This window comes from Notolepis coatsorum (genome assembly GCF_963971535.1).
Source record: "Notolepis coatsorum genome assembly, chromosome: 13".
Lineage (NCBI taxonomy): Eukaryota > Metazoa > Chordata > Actinopteri > Aulopiformes > Paralepididae > Notolepis > Notolepis coatsorum.
The window spans coordinates 24,217,003-24,230,190 of NC_140177.1; positions in this window are offsets into that span (position 1 = coordinate 24,217,003).

Consider the following 13,188-nt stretch of genomic DNA (forward strand, 5'->3'; position numbering starts at 1 on the left):
AGGAGCTTGGTGAGGAGGAGCCCTGACCACCCCCCGAAACAGATCCATCACATGGACCTGAACAGCACACGGAAGTCCTACCAACAGAGACGCGCACAGTGACGTACTCTATGGCGGGGGAATTTCTGCTGTGCACATGCCCAATATTCCAGGCCGTGGGACCATGAAACTCCCTCCCCCCCCCCCCCCCCCAGGAAAGGTTACCAGTTCACCCCTTTACGACCCCACACCCATGATACGATGTAATGACAAAAAGAGAGTATGACACAGTCATAGTCAGCTCTATGAAGCGTCTGACAGCTTCACACAGCGCATGAGCTAACCTGCTATCTGATTTTTACTAAGGAAAAAACACAGAATAGAGAGGGCTCTCTAAGAGCCCCGGTCCAAACTTACACATGTGCTTCTATGGCCAGTCCAACCCAGTTGTAGGTCACATGACACACACAACCCATCATCACCTACAAAAAATGGCAAAAACACTCTACAGAGGAACGCCGTTTTTCATAATGAGAGAATACATAATTCTCGATTAGTATCGGCCACAGGCCTTGCTAAGCACACACGAAAGCGACCAAACAATCTTTTCTTTTAGGAAAATAAAGTTTCTCCAGCAGTCTTAGCACAACCTCAGCAATCAAGCTAAGGGTTACATCGCATCCCTACCACACAAAGACACAATGTAGTGCAACAACATGTCTGATAGGAGGATGAAGAAGTCCCCAGGGAACCGGGGGGAAACACAATCCTCCTACTTTACCCTTAATACAGCCAGTTAAAACAGGAAAACCTGTTAATATGTGAACACACTGTTCATTGTCATTACAGGCTGAGAAAAGAATATTCTTTACTCATTTGTCACTAAGCATAGCTTTATAGGTTAGTTAACCCCCTTAGTTGTGAGTACACGGTACATATAAACACACATGATGTTTCTCAACACAACAAACCAGATCATTTTCACATCTGAAACAACAACCCGATTTGCACGGAGAAGCTAAATACCTAGTGACAAGATAATTCACACACAACTCGCGTCGTATCCTAAATGTAGTGCAGTAACACTCGTTTTGGAAAACATCGTTATTTACAAAACATTTAGAAGGGAAAGCCAGAAGAAGTGTACAAGGTCTGGTCAGACCTGGCCTACCCGGAGCGTAGATCAACGAAGTGCAGTCTCAAGACACCGTAGAAAACACAGTCGTCCTGTGTTGTTCGATCTGGGCAGCATCGCCGCTCCAACCCGTCGCTACGGTCCCCTTTGTTGACGCAGGCTTTGCCGTCCTGGCCCAGGGCAGGTTCGACGAACATCCTCTGTCAAAGATGACGTCGTAGTCAAGAGTGTTTAAAACATGTTATAATCAAAGCACGTTCAACAGAGTAGCATTAAGCTAACGGCCGCTCCAACCGTCGGTCGCTACTGCCCCTGCCCGCGAGACGCTGAGCGAACGGCGCACGCGACCAGAGGGGAGCTCGCGGCGGCGCGCGAGGAGCCGGAGCTACCCCGCGCTGGGCCTTGGCCGATAGCAGCAAGCTAACGTTTCCTAGCTAACAGCTGACTGGCTAACAGTAGGCCCAACCTATGTAGGCCACGCAGTGATCACAGCAGGCTAACGCCACAGCTAACAGCTGACTGGCTAACCGCAAGCTAAGCAGCTATCACCTGAACTTGTACACAATGATATAACACTCACCCAGACAGGCCGCCGTTCTGAAACCCTCCTCACTTTTTAAGAGAAAAGATAAACAAGATGTTAACACAGTTTTACAACAGTGATTTTACCAACACCCGACGGAGCCAGCACAATACCCAACTGGCCTGTGTAGCTGACTTGAACACAGATCTTCCGCTATCGAACATCTATGCCCATATCTCCTCGTGAGGGAATACTCTCATTTGGATATGAAAGATGGGGCCTTAACACGGTGACAGAGAGATATCCACTCGTCCAGAAAACACAGGGATCACCAGTGTTAATGGTCGTGGCCCACTAGTTAAAACTATAATGGGCTTCAGACCAAGGTCTTCTGTCGCCTAAGAGGCTGAACAAAGGACCCTAGCCTGGGGCCGGTTTCATAAACATTGTCAATTAGCCCCCATAGCACTAACAGACAAGTGGAGCCTGCCAGCAAAACATAACTCACCAAACCTGGAACCCACCGCTTCTCACAACAGCGGCACGTCCTACAGCCCGGCTGTGTCTTTACCGCAACCAGCACACAGCAAGGACTGCAGTTGGAAAAGTATGTAGCGGCGCGAACTCCCAATACGAAAACCGGTGGAGGATTTTTAGAATGATCATCATCTTCCAGACACTCCAGTACGAAGACAATATCGCCGTATTTTCTCGAAAATAGTGAGAGAGAAAATAACGATATGATGTCAACGTATCCTTGCTTTCCAACTCTTCTCCTACCATCACATCACTTCAAGTGTGGGGATCTACCGAGGCACTTCCTTGTGGTGAAAGCGAGAAGGAGGCGAGTGGGTGGCCCCACCCCTGCTTATATGGGTAAGCTGATAGGGGTGTGGTCAGACAAATATTGGGATTAAAGGTACATTGTGGTCTTTATTCAGTGCGTGTGCACGTGTGCGAGGACAGTGCAGAGATTGACGCCGAGCGAGAGCTATACGATACAGAACCCATTCTCCACCACCACTTTGATTCATCCTAAACCGTCCTCTGCCAGCTCTATTTGTCTATGGAGATGTTCACCTTCTTTGCAGGGCTATAACTTTTTAAATTGTATTGCTAAATTGACATTACTATGGCCCATTCAACATCAATTATCTATCGTTCAGGATGTAGGAATGTTTTACTTTTTCATTCACACATTCATACTAAAATACCGTCCAGAGTATAAATATGTTTTTATCGTTTTTTGCTGTATTTCATAGAACGTGAGTTATAGGCCTAAACGTCATGACTCATCATCTGCTGGTGACCGGAGGGGGGGGGGGGGGGTCGTTTATAATGCAATGCCCGACGTTAAATGATTCATGTAGTATGGGTGATATATAGATCAGAACAGTTTGTATGGATAATAATAATCAAAAACGCTATAACTCATGGCAGCTTCCTCGTAGCGATGGGGGATGATACTGGAGCAAAAAGATCGCTATTATGGGATGTTGATCTATGCGATCCATTTCCAGGTTGTATAATACTATAAACGTCCAAATAATGTTGTTTATTGAGTTATGGCAACGGATCGATATCCAGTGTGTCAAGATGGAGTCCCGCGAGCGATAGCGAGTGGCCGGACGGAATAGCGTGCGGACCAAGCATTTCTGGTCACTTCCGGTTTTGGCAACTCGCCGATTGGCCAGCAGGTGGCGGTATTGAAGCGTTGGAGAGTTGAGCGGAGATCTACAGCACCAGTCAAGTCTCTGTGGGTGAAATGTGAATACCATGACGAAAATTTTAAATATTGATCTCAATGACGTGGTAATCAGTCATTGGCAGACAACGCATGGCGGAGAATGACGTGTTAATCAGTCATTGGCGGGAGATGGGTACACACACACACATGCTGCACACGCTCACACTTATGGTCACTTTACACAATGAAAGGTCACTAAAAAAAATAATAAAAAAAACGAGAGTGGTTCTTGTATAGTAAACAGATGGATAGCAAGCTAGCATAAGGACATAGTATAACTGTAGATTGTATAGTATAGCATTGTATAGTAGTGTACATAAGACCCAGTGCCTCATCTGTAGCTAACAGTGTATTGCACTATCACAGGACCTAGCATGTCTTACCATGCTTTTGTAAAACTCATGTACATATACCTGATATGTCCTTACTCTTATTACTTGTATTATTGCACAAATGTCGCATTCTCATTCTATTGGATTCTTATTATTGTATTATTGTATTATGCACAATCGTTGCGGGCAAGACCCCCCCGCATTTCACTGTATACTTGTATGCCGTGACAAATAAAACTCTTGACTTAACTTGAGGATACTGTTCATTGACTACAGCTCAGCTACGGGATCTGGACTTGAACTCCATCCTATGCCAGTGGGTGCTTGACTCCCTGACAAGTACACCTCAAGGGGTGAGGGTAGCCAGCTGGACCTCCTTGATCATCACCCTTTAGGCCCCTCAAGGTTGCGTTCTGAGCCCCCTCCTTTACTCCTTATGTGTATTATACACACATGACTGACTCTTGACTCCACCACCATTGTCAAGTTTGCAGACAACACAGCTATGGTAGTCCTGGCCTTAATGACGATGAGAGGGCCTACCTATAGGAGAGGTGGAGAATCTGCTGCTATGGTATGGTATGATCCTACATGTGGACTCTGAATAATACACCTGTATACTATCCGGATCCTACATGTGGACTCTGAATAATACACCTTTATACTATCCGGATCCTACATGTGGACTCTGAATAATACACCTTTATACTATTCAGATCCTACATGTGGACTCTGAATAATACACCTTTATACTATTCAGATCCTACATGTGGACTCTGAATAATACACCTTCCTACTATTCAGATCCTACATGTGGACTCTGAATAATACACCTTTATACTATCCGGATCCTACATGTAGACTCTGAATAATACACCTTTATACTATCCGTATCCTAAACATGGACTCTGAATGACACCCAAAAGATTTTCTGTATATGGTTTACCAGCATTCATTTGCACATTATCTCCATAGACTATATTCATATCTAGCCTACTGCTGTATCTATATTTAACTTTATATATATACTCGTTAATTTGCACAAAACCAATTTGAGTTTTAACAGTTCAAGAGATGTGTGTGTGTATCCCGGTGTGTGTGTGCCGATTAAAGACCCCCTAAAGAGGTCCTGCATTATTATTATTATATTATTACTTTCTAGTATAACATATTAAAGTTTTTGTCACCATCTGGTGGCCATTTGATGCCATTGAAACAGTAGGAGTTAGATTTTGTGTTGTAATTGTGTAGGGACTGTCCTGCTCCACTAGGGGCAGGCTTTTCTCATTCACTAGGCTGTTAATGCAGAGGAGCCGCTCATACATTATGACTGATCTCGGATCAGCAGCAGAGGACGAGAGTAGGGTCCAGCTGCAGCGCCGGAGAATCAACTCAAGGGGCAAGCCACAGAGAGCGTGCTGATTGGCGGAAAGTACGGACGTTTCTCGAAGTACTCTGAGGTGCAGCGTGATTTTTAAACGTAGCCTATGTGTGCGAAGACGCTCTCTGATTGGCTAGCCGCGTACAGCGAAGACCCTCTCTGATCACCTCACCCCTGCCCACTTTGACAACCTAGGATGGCTTAGAGTAGATGACAGAGTACAGCAACTTGCAATGGGCCTGGTCTACAAGATACACTACACGACCAAGGTACCCATGTACATGTCAAAATACTTCCCAAAGGTCAGTGAATACCACGATCACAACACCAGAGGGAGCTCCACAAATCATGTTAAACCCAGATTCGGCTCAAACAAGGGACTAAACACGTTTCGCAATTATGCCACATCAATGTGGAATGCCCTACCCAAAGCTGTAAAGGAATGTTAATCACTACTCACTTTCAAAACCACTCTCAAAGAACACCTATGGGAGACTGCAATTCGAAACTGGCCCCTGTAAATGTCCTAACACAACCCCCTCCAATGTACAGTAAATTACCTAGTATGGTTGTCAATATTCCAATGTACAGTTTTGCTTGTACAGTTGTACAGTGTTCCCCCCTCCCTCAACCCCCTCCAATGTACAGTAAATTACCTAGTATGGTTGTCAATATTCCAATGTACAGTTTTGCTTGTACAGTTGTACAGTGTTTCCCCCCCCCCCCAACCCCTCCTACCCAACCCAACCTCCTCCTATGTACAGTTTTTACGTCAAATGTATATACTCTCTTTTCTGGACTCTTTTTGTATCACAAACAGTACTTTATTTGCAAATCTGGTATGTCATAAATGTATAGATGTAGCAGTACTGTCTATCTGTATGTCATGTATGTCATATATGTCCTGATTAATTGAAAATGGGGGACCCTGATGTGAACAAGACGAAAGTCTTTCTCTGGTCTGCATCCCCTTAACAATTGTGTGTATTGAGCTGTACTGTATTGTACCCATTCTGCAATCTGTTAATAAAGTTTTCAATCAATCAATCAATCAATTGGTTTAGCGCCGAAGGGTCTCTTCCTCCTAACCCTAACCTTAACCTTAACCCTAACCTTAACCTTAACCCTAACCCTAACACTAACCTAACCTTAACCTTAACCTTAACCTTAACCCTAACCCTAACCCTAACTCTAAGCATAACCCACTTCGAAAGAGGGCCAAAGCATAACCACTTTGAAGCAGAGAATATATATGTACAAGGCGGAAGAGACCCTTCGGCGCTAATCCAATCAGAGAGGGTCTTCGCTGTACGCGGCTAGCCAATCAGAGAGCGTCTTCGCACACATAGGCTACGGAAAAAAATCACGCAGAGGTGCATGCCATCAAAGAATGAAGTGAGTGTGTGTTATTGGAATGATTGATTGATTGATTGAACATTTTATTAATGTCTGCCTTGTTTCGAAATGGTTATGCTTAGGCCCTCTTTCGAAGTCGGTTATGCTTAGAGTTTATCTTTAGAGCAGGGCAATAGACCACCAGCCCTGATTACAAACTCTAAGCATAACCGACTTCGAAAGAGGGCGACTTTGAAACATAGCTGTCAACATTGGGATTTGAAAAAACGGGAGAGCTCAGCTGCTCTCTGCTGAGCTGCCTCGTCGCTGCCATCAGCTGGTCAAAACCTGTATGTACCCAAGGACTGGGTGAACTACTAATTGCTACATTAAATTAATCAGATACCTGGTTGAAAGTGAAATGCTGTGTACATCCCTGCATTAAATGAATGGAAGTGTCAGTGTTTCTGTAGAGGAGATGGAACGCCTGCTCTTGTCGGCACTGTGCAGCCGTGGAATCGCAAGGCCATATATTTAGAATAGATAGAAAGGGCACATTGTGGTGTATCATAATTAATTTGTTGAATACAATAGGATTTTTATAACGTTGACACAAATTAAGGAATATTTACACTAAGTTCTCTTTGACCTCTTATTTAATTCATTCATTAATTTAATTGTATGTACTGTTTATATTGTACATAGTCCTGTGTGTTGTATATTTAAGCATTACATCACACGCAGGAGTGGTTTGTGACCAATAAACCATGCCTAGGGGTGGTTGTTAGGCCCGAGGCGCAGCCGAGGGTCGTTAGACCCCCCTAGGCATGGTTTATTGGTCACAAATCACGACTGCACGTGGTGTAAAGCTTTTATACAACTGCCAGATTCATCCAACCTTATTTCTATACAATAAACACACATTAATCGAAGATTTATTGAAAAAACCATCCGCCAGAAAAAGTAGTTCCCACAACTCCATGTGGAAGCAGCTTGAAGTGCATCCAACCAAACTAACACATCCAACTGTGTATTATTGGAATGATTGAGAGAAGTTGCCTCATGTGGAAGCAGCTTGAAGTGCATCCAACCAACTAACACATCCAACTGTGTATTATTGGAATGATTGATTGAAAATTTTATTACCAGATGCAGAATATAAAGTAGGTAAAACAAATTAAAACGTTTTCTTTGCCCTATAGGAAAAAAACGTTTTCTTCGCCCTATTTTTTTATTTATTTCTTTTAGCCTAAACTTAACCAGTTGGAAACCAGGGGTACAGTAATAAAAATTAGCAATCAACCAATCAATCAATTCAATAGACCATGCTCACTTAAAACAGCGCTGCTTCTCTCTCAGTCTGACTCCCCCGCTGTTGCAGACAGGAGTGTGTGTGTGTGTGTGTGTGTGTGTGTGTGTGTGTGCGTGTGTGTGTGTGTGTGTGTGTCACAGTGTGTGTGTGTGTGTGTGTGTGTGTGTGTATGTGTGTGTGTGTGTGTGTGTGTGTGTGTGTGTGTGTGTATGTGTGTGTGTGTGTTTGTGGGTACGCCAGCGTCGGACAGTGAGAGTGAACGCTGCAGTGCAGTCAGTGGGGAGGAAGTAGAAATTTAAATCTATCAATTAATCAATCAAACAATCCGCGATTTTTCTTTTGTTCTAGATAGACTCAAGACCCATCAATTACATCATCCAACATTGTTTAAAGGGCTAACACATTCCCCTTGACAGAATCGCTTGATATTTAGTCGTTTAGTCGCCATTAACATATCCATTTGTAAAGATTATTGGCCACCTTCTTGTGATCCGGCGGAGTGATGTGATGTGGGTCGGTTGTGGGCGGGTCCTGGGCCAGCAGCGTGGATTGTTGCCAATAAAGACGTGTGAATGGCCAATCAGAATCGAGAAATTTGCATGCCGTTGTATAATGTGTCCTATGTTACTTTTGTGTTTATTGTCTCTTTCTATATACACCGTGGGAAGGGGGGCACCTAATTGAATTTTTCTGTATGTCTTGCACAAATTGGAAAATGACTAAGTTGACTTTGACTTTTAACATGTGTCTATAGTGTCAGACACTAATTGTAATGTTAAAAACGGATACTGCTGTAATATAAAGTGAAATTCTACCATGCCTCAATGTATCAACTTTAAACATACACTAAATGTTAATGTTAGAAATGTTAATTTCCATTATTTCCACCATGTGCAACATTTCCTAAGAACAGCAATGTCCATTCTATCAACTCCAAATCTGTGCTATGAGCTCAATTCTCCCGGTGCATGCAGAAGTAGAATTGCTGTCTTGTTTTGGATGAATGAGTAGAAATGAAAAATGGAAATCTTCTTTTATTAAAGTAGTTTTGACATGTGATATAGATAAAGGTATTGTTTCATTGTGTATTGATTAACTTTACATTTGCGCTTCATTACTTTCAGTGGTGCAGTCGTAATATGGGCCAAGGCCAAACGCCACGTGCACGCGCGCTCCCGCGCACGCGCGCGCGCATACATGTTCCCTCGGTTGCGCACAGAACAGATGATACAACTTGTCTCATCCTTCCACGCAGTCGGGAGATCAAGCAACCCCCCACCTACAGCCTACAGGGCTTGTATTTGGTTGTCTGTATCCTATTATTATGCAAAGTCTAAGTGCCGGCGGCCGGGGTATATACGGGACGAGTCATTTTTGTGTCGTCGCACTGTATACCACGGCCGGCACTCATCACCTAGACTTTGCATAATAATAGGATGCGCGTACGTCTGCCTCAGTGACAAAGCCCAAACGTCGTTTGACCGCGTATGCCCAGCACTGCACCCCTGATTACTTTACAAAAGTTATACTGGCACATGGGTCTACTACAGCAATGGATTATGGGTAAATGCAATGTTAAAGCAGTGGCAATGTAAGACTGACTTTACATTAAACTAATGACTATAGTATAAAGTAGGGTATTATTTGGACTAAAGAATGATGTTGTCTCACCCTACTCGCATGTTGAGGGAGAGCACCATACATTATACAGAGCCGAGAGTGGGGAACAACCCCATGTTGCCCGACAGTTTTCTCTGCAACCTTCTTCAGGTCTGACTTTCTGTGCTAACAGTCTAATCTACACTGCTGCCACCTGTCGTCACAGAGTGGAATTGCAGCCATTTTGTATAAATAAAAAGAAAAGGGAAAAATACGGGAAAATATTTTAACAGGAGGACGGCGGAAGAGAAGGTTGAAATACGGGAGAATCCCGGAAACCGGGAGGGTTGACATCTCAGCTTTGAAAGAGGGCCTAACCAGTTCGAAACAAGGTGGACATTAATACAATTTTCAATCAATCAATCAATCAATCAATCAATCAATCAATCCATCCAATAACACGCTTACTTAAAACAGCGCACCTCCAAGCTGCTTCTATAGAAAGTAGGTTCGTACTTTACGCCAGACATACATCAGTGCGCGCCCTCTGTGGCCGCCACGCGTCTCTACAAATAGTAGCTCCAGTTCTGCAGACCCCTCTCTGATTGGTTGAGCTCCATTTCTGCAGACCTCTCTCTGATTGGCCGAGCGCGCGCATGCGCATGAGCCGCGACAAGCTCCTCTAGCCAGGAGTCGAAACTCAGTTAAGCTCCAGAGAGAGAGGCTGAAAACCCACAGTTGTTGCCCGCCGGATGGGAGCCGAATCTCGGATCCGAGTTTTCTGATGAATAGCCCCAAAACATGGAGGTCGCGAACGCAATTTATACGCATGGAAGTATTGATTACGCCATAACGAATCATTAAAAAAATATACCGTTAACTGGAATATGTTGTGTGTGCCTTTACACATATGTTGGATAGGATTATGTACTTGGTTTGTCATTAAAAACCAATAATAATTGCTCGCCGGCTTCGCTGACCAGAGCTCTCTCAGATTCAAAGTTTTAATTGCAGCCTGGCTGGAACATACATGTTTCGGAACCAATGTGTAACTAGACAGTTACAATATAACATTTATATTAACACTTTGGTTGCCTAAGGTTAAATTAATGATATACCATAGATTGCCAGCGCTATTTGTCTATGGAGAAAGTCCCCTTCTTTGCAGGGCTATAACTTTTTAAATTCTATTGCTACATTGCCATTATTAGGGCCCATTCAAAGTCCTATATGTATTGTTCATTGTGTAGCAACGTTAAACTTTTTCATTCACATATTCATAGTAAAGTATGGTCTAATGTATAAGTATGTTTTCATCTCTTTCTGCAGCTTTCTCCAGAACGTGATATATAGCCCCAAATGCATTATATTGATGATGAAATACAGTTTGATGGCAATCAGCGCGATATAAAAAATTCCAACTAGACGTACTTCTAGAAGTTACTACACGTCATCTGATGTTGACCGGATGGGCGAGGGGGCGTTTATAATTCCGTGGGCAGCGTTATACCAATCATCTAATGTGGGTCAAATGTTGATAATATCAGTTATTATCGAAGACGGTAACGTTACACGCTGAAACTCACCCCAGTCTCCGCGCGCCGTTGGGCGATCATCGTCGAGTAGAAATGTTATCATTATGGGATATATTATTACCCGGTCCATCTCCAGCTTGTATAATGGTATATACGTCCAAATCATGTTGTTTATCGAGTTATTGGCAATCGATCGCTATGTAGAGTGACGAGCTAGAGTCACGGGACATGTACCGAGTGGCCGGAAGCAATACGGACGTCTAGCAAAACCTCTAGTGCGCTTCCTGTTAAGCGATTGCGCCGATCGGCCACCAGATGGCGCTCCTGAACCGCCAGAGAGCTCAGTGGGTCCTGCTGATGGATCTCAGGCCAGCAGAGGGACATTATGAATCCGATCGCAGATTTTTGAAATATTGATATAAAGACGACGTACAGCGTCCCCCGGCAACTTTAGCATGGCCAGCAAAGACGTCTAAAGACGGCTCCCGGCACCCAAAGTGTTAATTGTGTCTTACTAATAATAACTAATTCCTTGGTCAATAGAAGTCTCTGTGATACTTTCTGAATATGATTTGGGAACATCAAATGGGCAGGCCGCGAAATAACATAACGTTACAATGTACAATAACTTATGTACATATACCGATATGCCCTACTCTGTTTACTTGTTTTATTGCACAATGTCGTTCTATTGGATTCTATTATATGTTATTACTATTGTATTATGCACATCGTTGCGGGCAAGACCACCCGCATTTCATTGTAAACTTGTATGCAAATAAACAACTTGTGACAAATAAAACTCTTGATTTGACCACCAGCCTCTCTCTCTTAAAGGTCAACCTCCACGTTGTATTTTTGTTCAATAAACAATGTGGACTAGGCCAACAGTGGCTTTCATGAAGAAGGGAAAAAAAAGTATTGAAATTGACCCAGTTTTAGCGTTTTTATCAAACATTTTGTCTGCCCAACACAATCACCACGCACGTGCATATTTTAATCAATGGTTCATAACGTGCGTGTGTAATCGAAATGATCGTCACAACAGGTGCAGGGCACCAGGGGGCTCACCAAGGGGCGCTGAGAGTCACACAGCTAGTGGCAGGCAGAGAGCCTTGCTACCATAGATATATGCTTGTTACTACTAGCCGAATGAAAATGTATCTGTTTCACCTCACTATTGCTCCGTGATTATAGCCATCCATCCATCTCTAAAGCTAACCACTATTTGTAAAAGCCACAACCACGTTACCATATTTGTAATAATGTAAATCATTGTGTCGTTGTACACATATTGTGTTTATAACGTTAGTAGATAACATAGCTTAGCTTGGTAGCTATTGTGCTAACAACATATCCCGACATCCGGCTCGCTGGCCGGCATGAACGGCCGACCCAAAATGGTTCTCTCCTCTCTGTACACCCCGTCCCCACGGGTGCCCTGCCGGGGGGCCCATGGACGCGACGGCGGCGGCAGCCGTAGGGTGCTCGAGCCCGTAAAGGCTAGCGTTACACGATAGCTATGAGCTAACTAGCGCTGCGGGCTCCGGCGCCGCTGTTGTCGAGTCCACAAGCTCCTCCGCGGGGACGGGGGCACACAAAGAGGAGAGAACCACCCGCAGGGACGGCGGGCTATAGGCTAACGTCAGTGAGTGTAGCAGGGACGGCGGAGATATAGGCTAACTGTGATGCACCGAGTGAGCCACCATTGATCTAGTACTATGACCCGGACGGACATGAGGCATACGTTTCCTGAAGTGACGTCACGGCCGTGCTAGGCATAGATATATATAGATATCTATGGTGCTAGGTGCTAGCGTCTGATAAGCTTTTAGATTCGGCTCATTAATATGCACCTGTTGTCCTGTTGTGACGTCGGCGTTTGATAAGCTTTTTTGATTTGCGCGTGCATGTTATTCGTGCGTGGACCTTTTTAACTCTTTCAGAGTGGCATTTCCGGTGTCAAATGGAAAAAAATAAAGAATGAAATTATATACGTAAACTACCCATAATTGATCAGTAGGGTTTAACCTGGAGGTTGGGCTTTAAGGCATTAACTGGGTTAATTAATCTAAATGTTATATTGTTAACTGTCTAGTTAGGCATTAACTGTGTTAATCTAAATGTTATATTGTAACTGTCTAGTTAGGCATTAACTGTGTTAATCTAAATGTTACATTGTAACTGTCTAGTTAAGGCAGGGGAGTGCGTCATGGTACAGTTTCAGTAAGTGGGGAGTGTAAACAAGTTGAACGCGTCACGTGAAATAACGTTACGTGAATAAACATATAACTTTACAATGTACAGTTT